Genomic DNA, 14,716 nt, shown 5'->3' on the forward strand with positions numbered 1-14,716 from the left:
AGGAGAGAAGATTGTAATAGAAATGAGTCACCCCCCATCTATCTATTGCTGCTGCCCACTGTCAGGGTTGGAACAACGGAATAAAGGGGCAACAGGATTGCACTCAGTATAGCAACACTTAGCATGTACGTGAATTATGGTTTCACTAACAACTGATGCAAAACAGTGTCAGTGACATCATAGAGCCCTAAACGATGTCCATCAGGCTGCCTGCTTTCCTGCTGACACACCATCTGTTCCAGCCGAGGGTGCTAGAGGCTCGAGTCAAAGCCTATTGAAGTTACTGAAAAGATTCCCGTGAATCTTTGCCTCTGTGACTCATCCGGAGCTTATACAATGCACAAAATGTCAGGCTCACAAACTGCACTGTGCAAACAAGACAGCTAAAGCCTAAACAAAACACAGTGAGAGCAGTCAGCTCTCTCTCACCAATGTATGTCAGGATTTGGTCTGCTAAAATCATCACAGCTGCAGTCCTGTACAGCAGGAGCACACAAGCAGAGAATGAACTCTGAACTGCTGCCTGTTACTGAGAGGGCTTTAGGAGACAAGAAAACTCTCCTATAGACAGAGCCAGAGGAATCAATTCTGCATCTTGAGAGATGCTGCCATCAGTGAGGATGATGTGCCTAAAAGGAAAACATAGGTCAATGGGTCACAGTGCCTGAGGAGATCAAACACCACAGGAGAGGTGGGAGGAAAGAATCTCTGATAGCAATAAGAGAGGGAGAATTCAATGAGCAATAAGGCTAGGCAGAATTCAGTGGCAGCGAGTAAAATGGGAGGATGACATAAAAATAGTCAGCTCTATCTACAGATTTAACTTGTCTTCTCTAAGTAGAGATGACCGAGTTTTTCTTTCTCAAGATTACATAAAGGCACCCACTTCCCTGCATGGAGCTTTCACTGAAGTCAGTGTGAGTCATTTATACAGGCTGCTGAGAAACACATTCCCAGGAGAGCTAATTATTGCATATATCATAACAAGCTTGCAGAAGAGGCTTTATAAACATCTGCCACTGTTTCATTAACTCCAGTTGAGGAAACAGAACTGTCAGCCTAAATTACATGGTTTGGTATTTTCCACAAATTCTGACAATAAGGCAGTGAAGGGCAAGTCCTGATAACACATTCAGTTTTCAAACTACTTTCAAGTAAAATATGTATTTTAAAAAGCATGCTAATTTTATCTCCAGTCTCCTATCAGAACATGCAGTTGTTAGGACATCTTCTCTACTTTATGTACAAGAAAAAGAGACAAGCAAAAGGCCCTCCCAAGCCCTGATTTACTCTTACACCTGCACAAAACAAAACACTCTACCTGTGCTAATTGTTCAGCAGAACTCAATAAGGTGAGAAACATAAAATTTGAATGCATAAATCCAGCAAAACAGAAATGAGGTTTTACTAAGGACGATGCTGCTCTCCATAGATTAAGTCAATTGGCCTAAAATTTATGGCCTAAAAGTTTATGACTAGAACCTGTCCTGTCTGCAAACATTTACCTTTATTATACTTATAAACCTTTACAGCATGAGTCTGCTTGTGATTTAGTCAAGATCTTTAAGTGATCAAATCCTTTTATTGATCAAGTACTGAACATGAGCTTTATGTATGGCAACTGAGATGTCTCTCCCAGCATTAGCCACAGTAGAGGCTCTATGGCAATTCCAAGCATTTAGATCATAGAATACATACAAAGTTTGTTCTTACTTTCTCATTCCAGGAGGAAGAAAGAGAGGCTGCAGGCAGGAAAAAGGAAAAGGACTTCAGAAATCAGGGAGATAGAAAATGAGGGCAAAATCTCAAGCCGAACACCTAATCCTGAAATTAAAATCTGAGATTTACAGCAGAATCTTTCTGGATTAGTAGTTCTTTATATGCCTCATACTCAAGAAATCCCTTCTCCTGAGGGACTTTCCTTGGTGGAAAGTCTTCCTTTCTCCATATGGTTTGCAACATACTGAGGCAATAACATCTCTCACTAGGTACAGCCTACTGAAAAATAGGGTTCTGATAAAAACTTGCACTCATCTTTATTATCTTGTACCAGACAGCAAGGGTTCAATAAAAATAATAATTAATAATAAATATTTAGAAAAAAAAAAAAAAGAGAAAGGGAATGAGGATTATGTGATTTTTCCCAGGCTGACAATGTTTCTCTTAGCCGATCAGCTGACTGATGAAGGCCTTTCTTGTATACACTTTCCTGATAATTTTTCAGAGGAAGATGCAGCTACACACTTGTCCCCTGTACAGCTTGCCTTTTAGGCAAGCCTCACACAAGCAAAGTAGCCCTTATTCAACAGAGCAAGGCAGCAGAACAGACTGACTGGCTCAACAGCTATTTAAAAAAAATAATCAAGCTGGTCTATTTAGGTGTCATGAGCTTCAGCATCTGGACAGCTTTTTTATCTTTTTAACACTTCATTGACTTTTACAAAGTAACAAAGCAATTCAAGAAAGAAATGCAGCAAATCTGGAATATGATACGTAAAAAGAGCAGAAAATAGACTCAAGGACTAAAATAGCTCTGGATGCCATATTTTACTGATAATTACTTTGGACTGAGCCACATTACCTTGAAAAAACATGGAACCAAACAAAATATACTATTTGCTTTTTGTTTTGTAAAAACACTCTCTGGAGTCCTTTCCATATCCCTGTATTCTGACTGTGTACCAGTGTAAGTGAAAAGTTACTCCAAAGGAACCAACCAATATTAACTGGCATAGGAAAAATGAGAATTAAGTTCAAAAAAGCAGTAGCTGTATCTACCCCTAGGACATCTCTAGCAAAAGAACTTATGGTGTCCTTCCAAACATTCTTTATGGGTGAGAATTCCACTCTACTTCCATTTTGCCACAAACTAAGAATCCAGCAAACACAGAAAGGCATTTTCCTAGTTCCAGCAAGGTTGCTAAGTTAGAGCAGGTTTGGGCACAACTAAGATCTGTCTTTCTCCTTTAAATAACATCAGTAGGCCTAAAATGTTCTCATTTTAAAAAATGCTGGAATAAAAAGTATCATTCTGCACTGTGTAGCAGGTATCTGGGACCCTTTGTTATATTTTTTACTGGTTACCAATCCACATGCCTCAAAATTACTTGGGAAAACCTTGTTATCAGACATTATCTGGCCAAAGTGGAAGAACTCCAGATCCTACTAAATATATACCACAGGCTGCACCTAGTATTTTACCACTGTATTTATAGAACTGGGATATGAAAAAATTTAATCAGGGAAAAAAAACCCACTCTTATTATGGCTTGACTAATTCAGAAATTACAAAGTCTATACTCACACTGCTCAAAGGATTGTCTGACGTGTCCTGTTTAAGGGAAGATGCTGCAAGATGAATTTCCCTTTTTGTGCCAGTTCTTTTAATTTTTCTTTCCCTGCAGTTTGCTTTCTCAGCAGAAGGAATGTAAAGACACAGGACACTCAACTGAGCTGGGCATGTCTGTGATGATGGATGAAAGGATTAGCTGCCAAAAGCTTGTACGCAGTGCAGCACTCCTAGAGAACACACACTCACACTGTGTGTGAGTGCCATGCTGTGAGGCACTGCCTCGGTGAGGCTTTTTCAGGACAAAGCACAGCATCGTGGGTCGCCATGTTCAGAAAAAACCAAACTCATGTTGGAAGGAATGCAGAGAAAGATACTGGGGATTTAAAATTATAAGAGGAGACTAAACCGCCTAAACTAGTTTCATTTTAAAAAGTCTGCGAGGGCATATGATTGCTTTTTGTAAAAACACTGGAAAGGGACACAAAGAGGGGGAAAGAAAGGCTTAAAATGGCATAATGTTGGCACAAGAACACATGGCTGTAAACCAGTCACATATAAATTTAGGCTGGAGTTTGGGGATTATTTCTACTCATCAATAAAGCGATGCTCTGGAACAGACTTCCAGTTAGGAACAGTAACTGGAAAAGGCCTAATCAGTTTTAAGATGAAGCTTAATAAATTCTTTAAAAGGATAATATGACAAGACAGCCTACAATGGCAGACAACTGGATTCCATTTTGGAAGATTTCTCCAAGTGCTAAGCTCCCAGACAATTGCTAAATGCTATCTTAAATTTGCTAAAGTCTGTGCAATATAAAGCCTAGAAATGCGTACTTCATTCAGTTCTTGGTTTAAAAATATTGCTATTTCAAAGTGTCACATATAAAAATTATTTTGCATAGAGAAGGAAATTGAATGGCACAATAGTGTAGAGACAATCTAAAAAAAATCTCTGATTTTCTCAGTTTGCATGATCCCTTATTTCCAAATACTTAGATGAACCTATTATTGTAGTTAAACTTTCCATCATTATTTTGCAAGGTACTAGTAATTACCCTCATTATTTTGTGGCTATAATACAAAACACAGAGGGATCAATTAATTCATTCATTAATAAAGCATGTTGTAATGCCCAGAACTACTCCGTAAGAAAGTTCTTTTATATCACTATGCTCAGAATTTGGAACCTCTCCCTGAAACACTGGAATGGAAAAACAGCTAGGCCATCTACATCAGAGTTATTCAAACCCTCGCTCAAGGTCCAGTGATGACCCTCCAAAAGAAGATGTTTTCAAATATTTTGGGGTTTTTTAACTACATTGCCATTGAATTGGCTCAGCTACATCAATAGCCTGACAATCCCTTCTTGATAAAGGTAGCTGGATGAAAATCTTGGGAGACGTGAAAGGCTAAGGCTCTCTAAAGGTGGGATGACGTTCATTACAACAGCTTCCTGATAGGCACAGTGGTCAGTCCTGAAAAGGTGCCACAATTCCTATCCTAAGGAAGATTTTGGATTTTTTCCCCCCCTATGACTGGAAAAAACAATAGGGGAATAAACACAAGTAAAACATATTTTGCAAGATTCAGTGATATCAGATGAGTAACAGACCTGAACCTTCTCCCACAGTCCATTCCAATGGCTCTACTGCGGTCTGGCTAACTGATGGGCAGGTGCTCCATGCTCTGTCAAGGCTGGGGACACGTTGGTACCCAGGACACTGATGGCCTGACATGGCAGCTGGTCCCAATGGGCTGCCAGGCAGATGGACTGACTGACAGAGAGTGTGCTAGGAGAAAAATCAACATTTTGAGGTTTGTTGCCCATTTTCTGGAATCAATTTTCACAATAGGTTGCTTTGTTTGAACTTTGTTTCCACAGGGAGCTAGTTAATGAGAGGATCACTCACTCGTCCCAATATTACTGGTGGCAGTTGCTGGTACAGAGCAGAACAAAGTCTTTTTCACAGGTCTGAGCTCCTCTCTGTCTGTTTAAGTCTCTCAGCTTGCCAATGTTAAAGTTTATTCATAATGTCTTTGTACAAGAAAACTAACAGCAATTGCTGCAATATATATTACTGATAGAAATGAACTAAACTCTATTTTGGTTGAGCTTTTCAGAAGACTTTTTGTGAAGCATAGCACTCTCCAGGGAACCATAAACTAAAGATTGCATAGGGCCGAGATGCCTTAATGCAGAGTAATTTCAGTAGCATGATAGCTGCTGAGAGCTCTAAAACAGATTACTAAAATGATAGCAGCTTCCTCAGAACAGCTTTTTTGCAATCACCCACAAAGTCAGTTAGGGACAGTGCCATCCCAAGGGGTACCTCATCAGTATCTTTGGCCAGATTATGGCTTGTCTCTTTGTTCTGCTGCTCTTTTATTGGCAACGGGAAGAAAAGGAATTAATTCCCAGCTGGTTGTTTATCTTTCTTTTGTTCTGTATTCTACTAATATTTTACTTTCTGAACTCTCTGTACTTCCTGATGTTACCATTCATATTCACGATCACCACAGGTTCTGCAGGGAACATGCAAAGTTACATTCCTTTGTAGTCAAGGAACCACAGCAGAAGTTCTGCGGGTCCAAAGCCTTCCCAGCTTCTACCTGCTCCAAGCTCAGCCTGGCCTCAGGTTTGACGAGCCTGCCTCAGGTTTCACAAGATCCCAGCTGTGGAAAGGTGTTCCGTGTCCATACACTACCACCTAGTGCTCCCTCACGGAGTGCCGTGGGACAAATTCCCTACAGCCTGTCGGGCTCCCAGGCTCCTAAACGTTATCTCCGGGTTTCTGAGCGAAGTCTGGAGAAAAGGCTCGTGCTTTACCCAGGCATCGCTCCTGCAGCACCTTCGGGCTGATAGTGGTGATTCCCTAGGCCTCTATGAACAGCAGTATCGACTCTCACTCTCAAATTTATCTAAATTTGGATGAATTGCTCTTTTATCCAAACTGGCAGTCCGTCCCACTCTGCCCAAACCATCAGTCCCTCCTGCAGCAGACAGGGCTAAATCTGTGTCTGAGCAGAGACCTTGAAGGGCTGCCTCAGTAGAACCTGCTGCTCTCTGGAGCTCAGCTGCCCCTTCCCAGGGTTAAGTAGCCAGCTGGGCTGTTGATCTACAAGACGGATCCGAATTTCAAAGTGGCCTCTGGTCCTTTTGGGCAAACTACAGCTGTGGCCATCAGCTGCCTAGGCAGACACCCTGTGCCTGCCCTCAGGAGCAGGACCCTTCAGCTACTGTACACAACCAACACAACCCAGCTTGGGGAAGGAAAAAGGGCATAACTTCGGTTGAAGAAGGGTTCCTTGTTTAACACAGCACCATCATTGTTCTACCTCTACTCTTATTTACAGGCCCTGCACTAGGTGTGGAAAACATATTAGGCTAAAGACACGGTAACATTTTAACCATTACACATTTTTTAAGAATTGAGAATGCTATGTTTTACTCTGATGCTATACTGGCCCTGAGAAACTAGACAACAGGGGGTGCTTAGAAACACTCCCCAAAATACAGAGATGAAGAACATCCTACAAAAAGCAAGCATTTCAGTAAGGCAAAATATTACATCTGATTCTGACACTGATGTGTCAGTGTGAATATGCCATTGCAGAGCACTCACATTTCATGCTGAGATGAGGCATGTGAGTACTGACCTTAAATATTTCCTGTCTGACTAAAATTCACCCTCTTTGCTTTTTGTTTACTAGTTAGCAGATTTTAGAGTTGAAAGTACAGAAGAAATGTTAATTATCCTACCAGCTTAAATAAGTGGTGAAAACATGCAATAGTGCAGAACTCTATCTAACCTCAACTTTCTTTGGAAGAAAAGTAGACAATTCTTTACAAAAGGTCTTGACATTTTGTTTCAGCTGATTTTGCAACTTAGCAGTTTTTTGCCAACAAAGGATCACAGCCCACTAGTTGGGGATTGTAGTGAGGTATGGGATGATTACTGTTTAGCTGTTCTTTATATAACATATTTCTAAAACTTCCTGTTGCCTGCCTCTCCTATGTATTTCTTGTCCTTGCTTCAAAAACATTCACAGGCTAGTTCTATCCAGCAAAAGGCTGATTTTCTACTTCTCTTCCTGTACTTTCACACTGCCTCCCAGGTTACCTCAGAAAAACCTTCCTCTTGCAAGTCACTAAACCCACTACTGGTGCAATTTAAAGGAATGCTATTCCCTAACACATCCTGCTTACAGAGGTAGGCACTGAAGACAAGGAACACAATTTTTACCTGGATTCTGTTCATCTGGCCCAGCTCCTGCCTGCTGTTTGGTCTCACCTACCTATCACACATCTTGTTTAAGCCTGTAACCCTCCATGGATGGTGCTGTAATTCTTCTGATGTATTTATTTCACATGCAATATACATATGTGCTAGAATTTAAATCAAACCACATCAGACAAAGCTCCTCATTGCCTTAAGTTTGAGAACCTTTTTCTAAGCAGTGAAGATATGCTGACAAAGCCTTTTCCCAATCATTAGTTTAGAGACGGGCTGTGAAGCATTTCATTTGTTTAAAATTCAGAAGGGCCCAAAAATTTCCCATCTCTTGGTCCTCCATCTTCGTGAGTCAGGACTTAGGCCCACAACTTGTGTGAGAGCTTGTTCATTCAGTGTCTAAGTGAGGAACAGACAGACTTACTGAGCAGGCAGCAGAGCTGTGGCTCATGACTGTCCCTGCCAGTGGAGCAGACAGACATCGTGGGCAGATCCATGCAGCCTTTCTCCTCCTGCACCTCCTCAGGTTAGAGCAAGGTTGCATCTGCCCTGGTTCTGACAAATGGCAATTCTGTAGCCCTTCTTGTACTTGTGGTCTAAAGTTGATCCTGGCAACAAACCCATGGGCTGAGGAGCTCTTATTTCCCCAATTTTAGAGCAAAATAAATGAACAAGTCACATTGCCTTTATGCCTCAAAACTATCAACAGAAAAGGTTTGAATGCAGAGCTTTGTGTTTAAGCTTTGAACATGGGATGCTCAGCACTCTCTTCCACACTTAACTAAGACACGTAATATTTCTGAAACTCCCAATTGTTTCTTTTCAAGCCTGTAAAAGTTTCACCATGCGCAGCTTGCAATTCTGCACACCATTCTAGCAGAAAATGCACCCACAGGAGACCACAGAGCAAAGCAAAGGAATCAGACAGATCCTGATCCAACCAACAAATGCTGCAAAACTTTAACCCAGGTGATGACCTCTTGACCTCTAACTCTAACAGGCATTGACCACCAAATCTTTCTCATCTCCAACAACTTCTGTTCAGTAGGTGCTAATATTCTTAAACTCAGACTGGCTACTTTTAATCCATAATTGAAGTATGTTACTTGTATTTCACACCTGTGCCTTAAAACTGTTTCCCCAGGGCTTTTAGCTCTAATAAATCACGGCTTCCCACAAATCCCAGTTCTTTCAAATAACAGGGATTGCCAGTGATTGAGCTTCTCAGCCAAAAGCAGCATCAAAGACAACTTGCTAGAGCTGCACAAAACAAGGCAGCTGCCAGCAAGATTATGAAGGGAGGATGGGTTTAGGGCAAGCTTCCTGATGTTGGGCTGGAAAGAGAGAGAGATGGTGGTGGCTGGGTGTGTGAAAACCTGCAGCTGTGTAAGGCTGCTGGTTTACTGATACTTCCTAAGAATGTAGAAAAGGTCATTCAAAGTGCTGGCAGCAAGTCTGGGTGCAGCGCTGATGTGGCCCCTGGGTAGTCCCACAAGGACTGGCTGAGGACGGGCTTTCACAAGTGCCTCAGGAAAAAGCAAGGGAGCAGCAGCATTGGGATGTTTCATACTTGATGCCACAGATATTTTGTTCCTAGTGCTAATGGGACTGATTAAACCATTTGTGTTTCCCCAATAAAGGAATGTAAAAGTATGTTTTAAGGCGTGAAATTTTTAAAATAAAATTATGCTTGAGCTATACTATATACAGGTTTTAAATTTACTTCACTAGCTACATGGATCTCAATTTTACATGTGGTTCATTTGAGACCCTGGATACAGCAGGACTGCATCTACTGGGATTTCTCATATAGAATCGTTGATGCAAGATCTCTCATTTCTTCTGCTTTTATGTGCATAACCTGCCTAACACATTTACTTCAAGACAGAGGTTTGTGTCTGAAGTTTTCTGTGCAAAGCCTAAAGATCTGGTAAAAGTTAAGGGTCTTTTCATAAAAGAGAATGAGATCCAGTTGTGAAGTTTCAAGTATCTGCCCTTCTTCAAACATGGAATTTGGACTGGAGTTCATAGTTCCTAAATTGCACTTCCCTGTTTGGATGCTGTGAAGTAGCTGGTCTGTTCTTTGGGACAGCTCTTTTTTGTTTTCAGCAGCTCTGCTATTAAATGCCAATTTAAGGCATTTAGGCTTCCAAGCAGTGACCTTGCCTTTCACTTAGGTCTTGAATAGAAAAGGATTGTCATACAATGAAGTAAAGGAAATACATTACTAACAGGTGACATCTCCTTGTGTTGGGAGACAGGTCCAGTGAGAAAGGCATAGACTTCATATCAGCTTCCTGTGCTTGCAAGAAATATGTATTTTAGAGAGGAAAGGGATGAATTTCAATTTTACTATTCTTCACTTTTCCCTTATTTTGACAAGTATTTATCCCTGAGGTCTTGCAGACATCAAGAGAAGAAAGTACCAAGTACTGCTCTCAGCTTTAGTAACTACTAGCAGTACATAGCTCTGAATAATAAAGGCTGTGATTTGTTATTTATTTTTAAATTAGGCTTTATTATGCTGTGAAGAACCCAAGACAAGGAACCTACACTATCAGCCAAGAACCTCCACAAATCATCCATCATGCTGTGCTAGCCAACAGAAAATTAGCTCCTCAATATCTTATTTGCAGTACAGAAGCAAGTTAAAAAAAAAAAAGTATTTTCTTTACAAGATATGGACAAATGGCACTAAAGCCTTAAGAAATGTTTGTTTGCATAAACCATATCCAAAGTAAACACTGAATTGTCTTTTGCTTTTTTTAAGATACTGCACTCTTCAATAACCTCAGAACAACTAATACATGAAGTTTTAAGCAAATATTAGGTTAAACATGTGTTGCAAATACTAAGCAGTATTTTCCTTGCGAATTTGTTCTAAATACTGCACTCAAATAGTTCATGCTTTTAAATCAGAGCTGACAAAAGATAAAAAAAAAAAACAAAACCCCACACCAAACCCAACAAACAACTAACACCCAAGTAAAAATCTCATGCACACTTAGGAGCCAACTGGTTTTAAATGCTTTACTGAATTCCACATATCAGACTACTCCTAATCAAGGTCCTGACTGATCACATGCATTAGAAAATAATTTCAAATGGTAAATACCCTCTTGAAGGCTGTAAATTACTAATAGATTATTTGACAGGAAGCTGACATTTAATTTCCTGAGTTTTTGAGTCAGTACAAGTAAACATTTTGTCTGTGGACACAAAGATCTTCATAAAGAACCTTCAGAGCACTGTAAGCATTTGAATAAACCCCAGAGGAGGGATCAACATGATTGTAATCAGATTATTTTTGATCTTCTGCCACTATACGGTGTCCGGTTACCTGAGCTGTAACCACAGCTGCATTAATCAAAAAACAACCTTCAGACTTGCTGAATTCTTGCACTTACAGCTTTTGCTGATGTTTTGGGTAAGGTATTTTCAAGGGAGATTTGGCTTTTCGAATCTTACTTTTGATCTCTGTATGGTCTTTTAAATGGGAAAAGAAGAAATCTTTGATGAGGATTCTTGCATAAACAAAAGCAATTAACTACAGAGCACCTTAACTGCAACCAAGGAAATGCTAGCCAGGCTTGAGCAATGCAAAACTATCTTTTCTAAAAGTAAGGGAGAGAACAAAAAGGAGAGTAATGCAAAGTCCAGAGGGCAAAAACCAGCACCACTGTCCAACTTAGTAAGCATGAAAGGACCGTAAAAGTCAGTTTGAAGAAATACTAAACCCTTCCTCTGTGTATTGTGCGGTTTGGTATTTGTGGTGCTTTGCCTCTCCTTTGAGAGCTACTGCAGAGCTGTTGAGAGGAAAGCTGCAAGAAAAAGAAAGGGTATGATAGCACGGGAGAAATGTTTGGGTTCAGGCTTGAATGTGTAGTAGCAAAGAGCATTATCTGTTTTATCCATGTAATTAAACACGAGGACAAAGAGAAAACTGCAATGCTTTGCTCTGTTCCAAGATATGCTAATAAATAAGGCACCACGGGGCCTCAGTCATTCACGAGCAAGAAAACCATATTAACTCTTTACTTGCTGAATTAATACACTTCAAAGACTTCATTTAAGTGAGAGAGGCAAGAGAGAAGCAACAGAAAAGGAGCATTAAAATTCAGCTACATAGAAAATTGCAGTAAAATTACTAGAAAAGTGACTCGAGCTCAGTCTTACTGTTTGCATGCAAGTTTCAAAGTATGGTTTCATGTTGGAAAAATAACAAATCCCCCTTACAGCTATCAAAATGGGAGATGGAGTGATTTAAAATTGAATTTTTAAGAGGCGTGTTTGAGACCCTCTGATCAGCTCAAGTGTTGAGGGTGTTTGGAGCTACCTTTCTGCATGTGAAGGAAGTTAAGTCAGTGATGAAACACATGAGTTCAGGGTTGCATAGCTATAATTTAAGAGAGTCCTCTGAGTTTTTTCAGTGATACTGCACATACAAGCATAAAGCAGACTCTTATTATATAAGAGTATTACAAATCAGTGTACCCACCACCATTTGTTTTCACTGATGTCAGTCAGGTTGCATGGAGTCTCTCCCACACATCTGGAGCTTGTAACTTAGCACACTTGAAACCATTCAACAGCTGCCTGGCAATAAGATTAATTAAAAGTAACATTTTTCTACAGAATAACTTCAATTTTACTTTTTTTTATCTAAAACACAAGAATTACAGCCATTTGAGCACCGTAAGGAGATTGATTGCACAGCAAAGTAATAGGGTTGTGGGATCCAATTACAAGCATCCTAAAAAAAACCCAAACCTTCTCTGATGTCCAGTCTATTTTCCATTTGAGGCAGCTGCAGCTGGATGCATCTTGGGAGTTCAAGGCAGCACACTGATCCGAGATACAAAGAATAAAACATTGTTCTCTTGCGCAACTCTGGGAAGCTTCTCAAGTCATGAAAACAAACAGAAAACTGTACTTGAAGGCTCTCCCTTCGGAATTAGAAACTTGCCTAACCATCTGAAATGCTGAATCAGAAATTACTGTAATTTAAGTGATACTGGGCAGTTTTGCATTAAGAAAATTATACCTGAGCCATGTGCAATATCATGGCTAACTTGAGGATGATAAACTGTAGTTAGATTGGGATTTAGCTGATTACAGTACTTAAAGTTTAAAACATTAGATGTATTTTACAGCCTGACGGTATACATCGGCAGTAAGGAATAAATTCTGAGGTTTGCCTGAAGGTATACTGCACTCAGAAGTATTTTCCTGCTGAATGTTTCGGCATCTCATGACTGGACTCACTGTCTTTTAAACATTCCATGAGACCAATGGCAACCTAGAGCAGAACAAATGCAGAATCCTAAATACACAGAGATACATACAGAATATGAGATCTCATCTCCAGCACAGCCTTCTGTGATACAGCAATAGTTCTTCATTTTCCAAACTAATGATTATACTTCAGATTTCTATATTAAAATCAATATTTTGTTCATATTATGCCTTGTTAGTAATTGAAATTACAATCGTTAATTTAAACGTGTTTTATAAGGCTCCCTTTCCTATGACAACATTAATCCTAACTTCACTTCAACATAGTATCAATCATTTGGATTAAGGTACTTCTTGTCCCTACTGACTTAGTCCCCATCCTGCATTTGCAGCACATGTATCTTTGCAGCAAATTCTGAGGGCTGTGCTCTTGAACTTCATGATTCAAGACTGCAGCCTGACAGGTGAGCTGCTCACCTGATACCTATGCTAATAGCCTTGCTTTTAACCACCTAAATTACAGAAATTTTCACATCCCACTAGTGAGTTTGAAGCTGCTGATATCGCCTTGTGCCAAATATTTATAAGCAGACAATAATTTGGCACAGAATGCCTCTTGACACTGAATAACACTGTTACCAAGCAGTGCTCAGTGAATTGCACTAAAGGAATAAGGAGCAGATCCAGAAGGGTCTTACTCATCATAGATGTGGCATTGAGACCTTCATATCCCTCATATCCCCTCCTGCACAGTCAGTCACTACAAAGTCCAAATTTCACCTGCATACCCAGCTCAATAGCTTGACCCTGTCTAGGACCTAGCAGAACTTCAGAGCAGACATGTCTTTGTGTGTGTCACAACACCCTTCCCAGTGAAGCTCCCTCCATGTACTCCTGCCTTCCTGTATCCAAAAGCCTTTCAGCTATACTTTGACAGTGGGAAGACTCCTGTGTTCATGTCAGTCCTTCTAAAGTTGCAGTTTGGTGGATTAATTCCCCTCTCACATGGGGTATGAATACAGCTCTCATTTTCCAGGGCTTCTCTCAGTCCTGGGCTTTCAGGGGCGAGGGGTTGTAGCTCTAAGAATTCTTTAGCTCTAAGAATTCAATCCAGGACCAGCAAATGCACAGACAGATATTTTGTGTGCTGGAATAGGGCTCCTACAAGACAGAAATTCCAAGAGCCACGAAGAAAAACATACTTTCAGAATGAACAGGAAAAGAAAAGATACCAACTATCCCAGCTTCCAACACACATACTCCATAAAGGCGAGCTTAGTGTAAGTCTTACACCACCTAAAGAAATGGCCTAGAACCAAACCCTTTTGGGGAAATGACAAGAAGCAATGGCCACTAGTCACATGAAAGAAAATTCCCATTGGACTTGGACTTCAACACTGCAGTGGTTCAGCTGAAATGCTGTCCGGAGAGGCTGTTGCATCTCCATCTTTGGGGATTTCAGAAGCTGACTGGACAAGGTCCTAAGCAATCTGCTCTTCCATGGAAGTCGTACCAGCTTTGAGCTGAAGACTTGACATGCTCCAGAGCTTACTTACAATCAAAACTTCTCTATGAATTTTCTAAGAATGCATATAGTTAACAAACTTGAGAAATAGTATCATGTGTGTTGGTCATTTTATTTGCCTTTTGAAGTCAAGGTTATTGAGGGTCATGTGTATAAAAGCTATGGTTCTTGAAGAAAAAATTATTCTGGATAAAAATCTGTGAACGAAACTCTTCCTGTGTGTTTCTTAATTGTTGTATATTTGTTGCTTATTTAAACAATGTCTGAAGGAGGGTTTTTATAGAGGAACATGCTCATTCTCCTTTTAGGATTCTTCATTAAAGTAAAAACCAAGCTCAAAATTAAGGAAATAAGAACTGCATAACTGCAAGAACGCAAATTTGTCACACTACCAGAGAATGAAAATGAAGCTAAATTTTCTTGCTCCACTAG

General features: G+C 40.2%; 1 long non-coding RNA gene across 1 annotated transcript; it reads left to right on the plus strand.

Moving 5' to 3' along the window:
- Positions 1 to 259: 259 nt before the first annotated feature.
- Positions 260 to 1,796, plus strand: LOC128804510 (uncharacterized). Its single transcript, XR_008436098.1, has 3 exons — positions 260 to 646; positions 1,197 to 1,352; positions 1,727 to 1,796. It is a non-coding gene; the product is annotated as an uncharacterized LOC128804510 (long non-coding RNA).
- The last annotated feature ends 12,920 nt before the right edge of the window (positions 1,797 to 14,716 follow it).

This window comes from Vidua macroura, chromosome 3 (assembly GCF_024509145.1).
Source record: "Vidua macroura isolate BioBank_ID:100142 chromosome 3, ASM2450914v1, whole genome shotgun sequence".
NCBI lineage: Eukaryota > Metazoa > Chordata > Aves > Passeriformes > Viduidae > Vidua > Vidua macroura.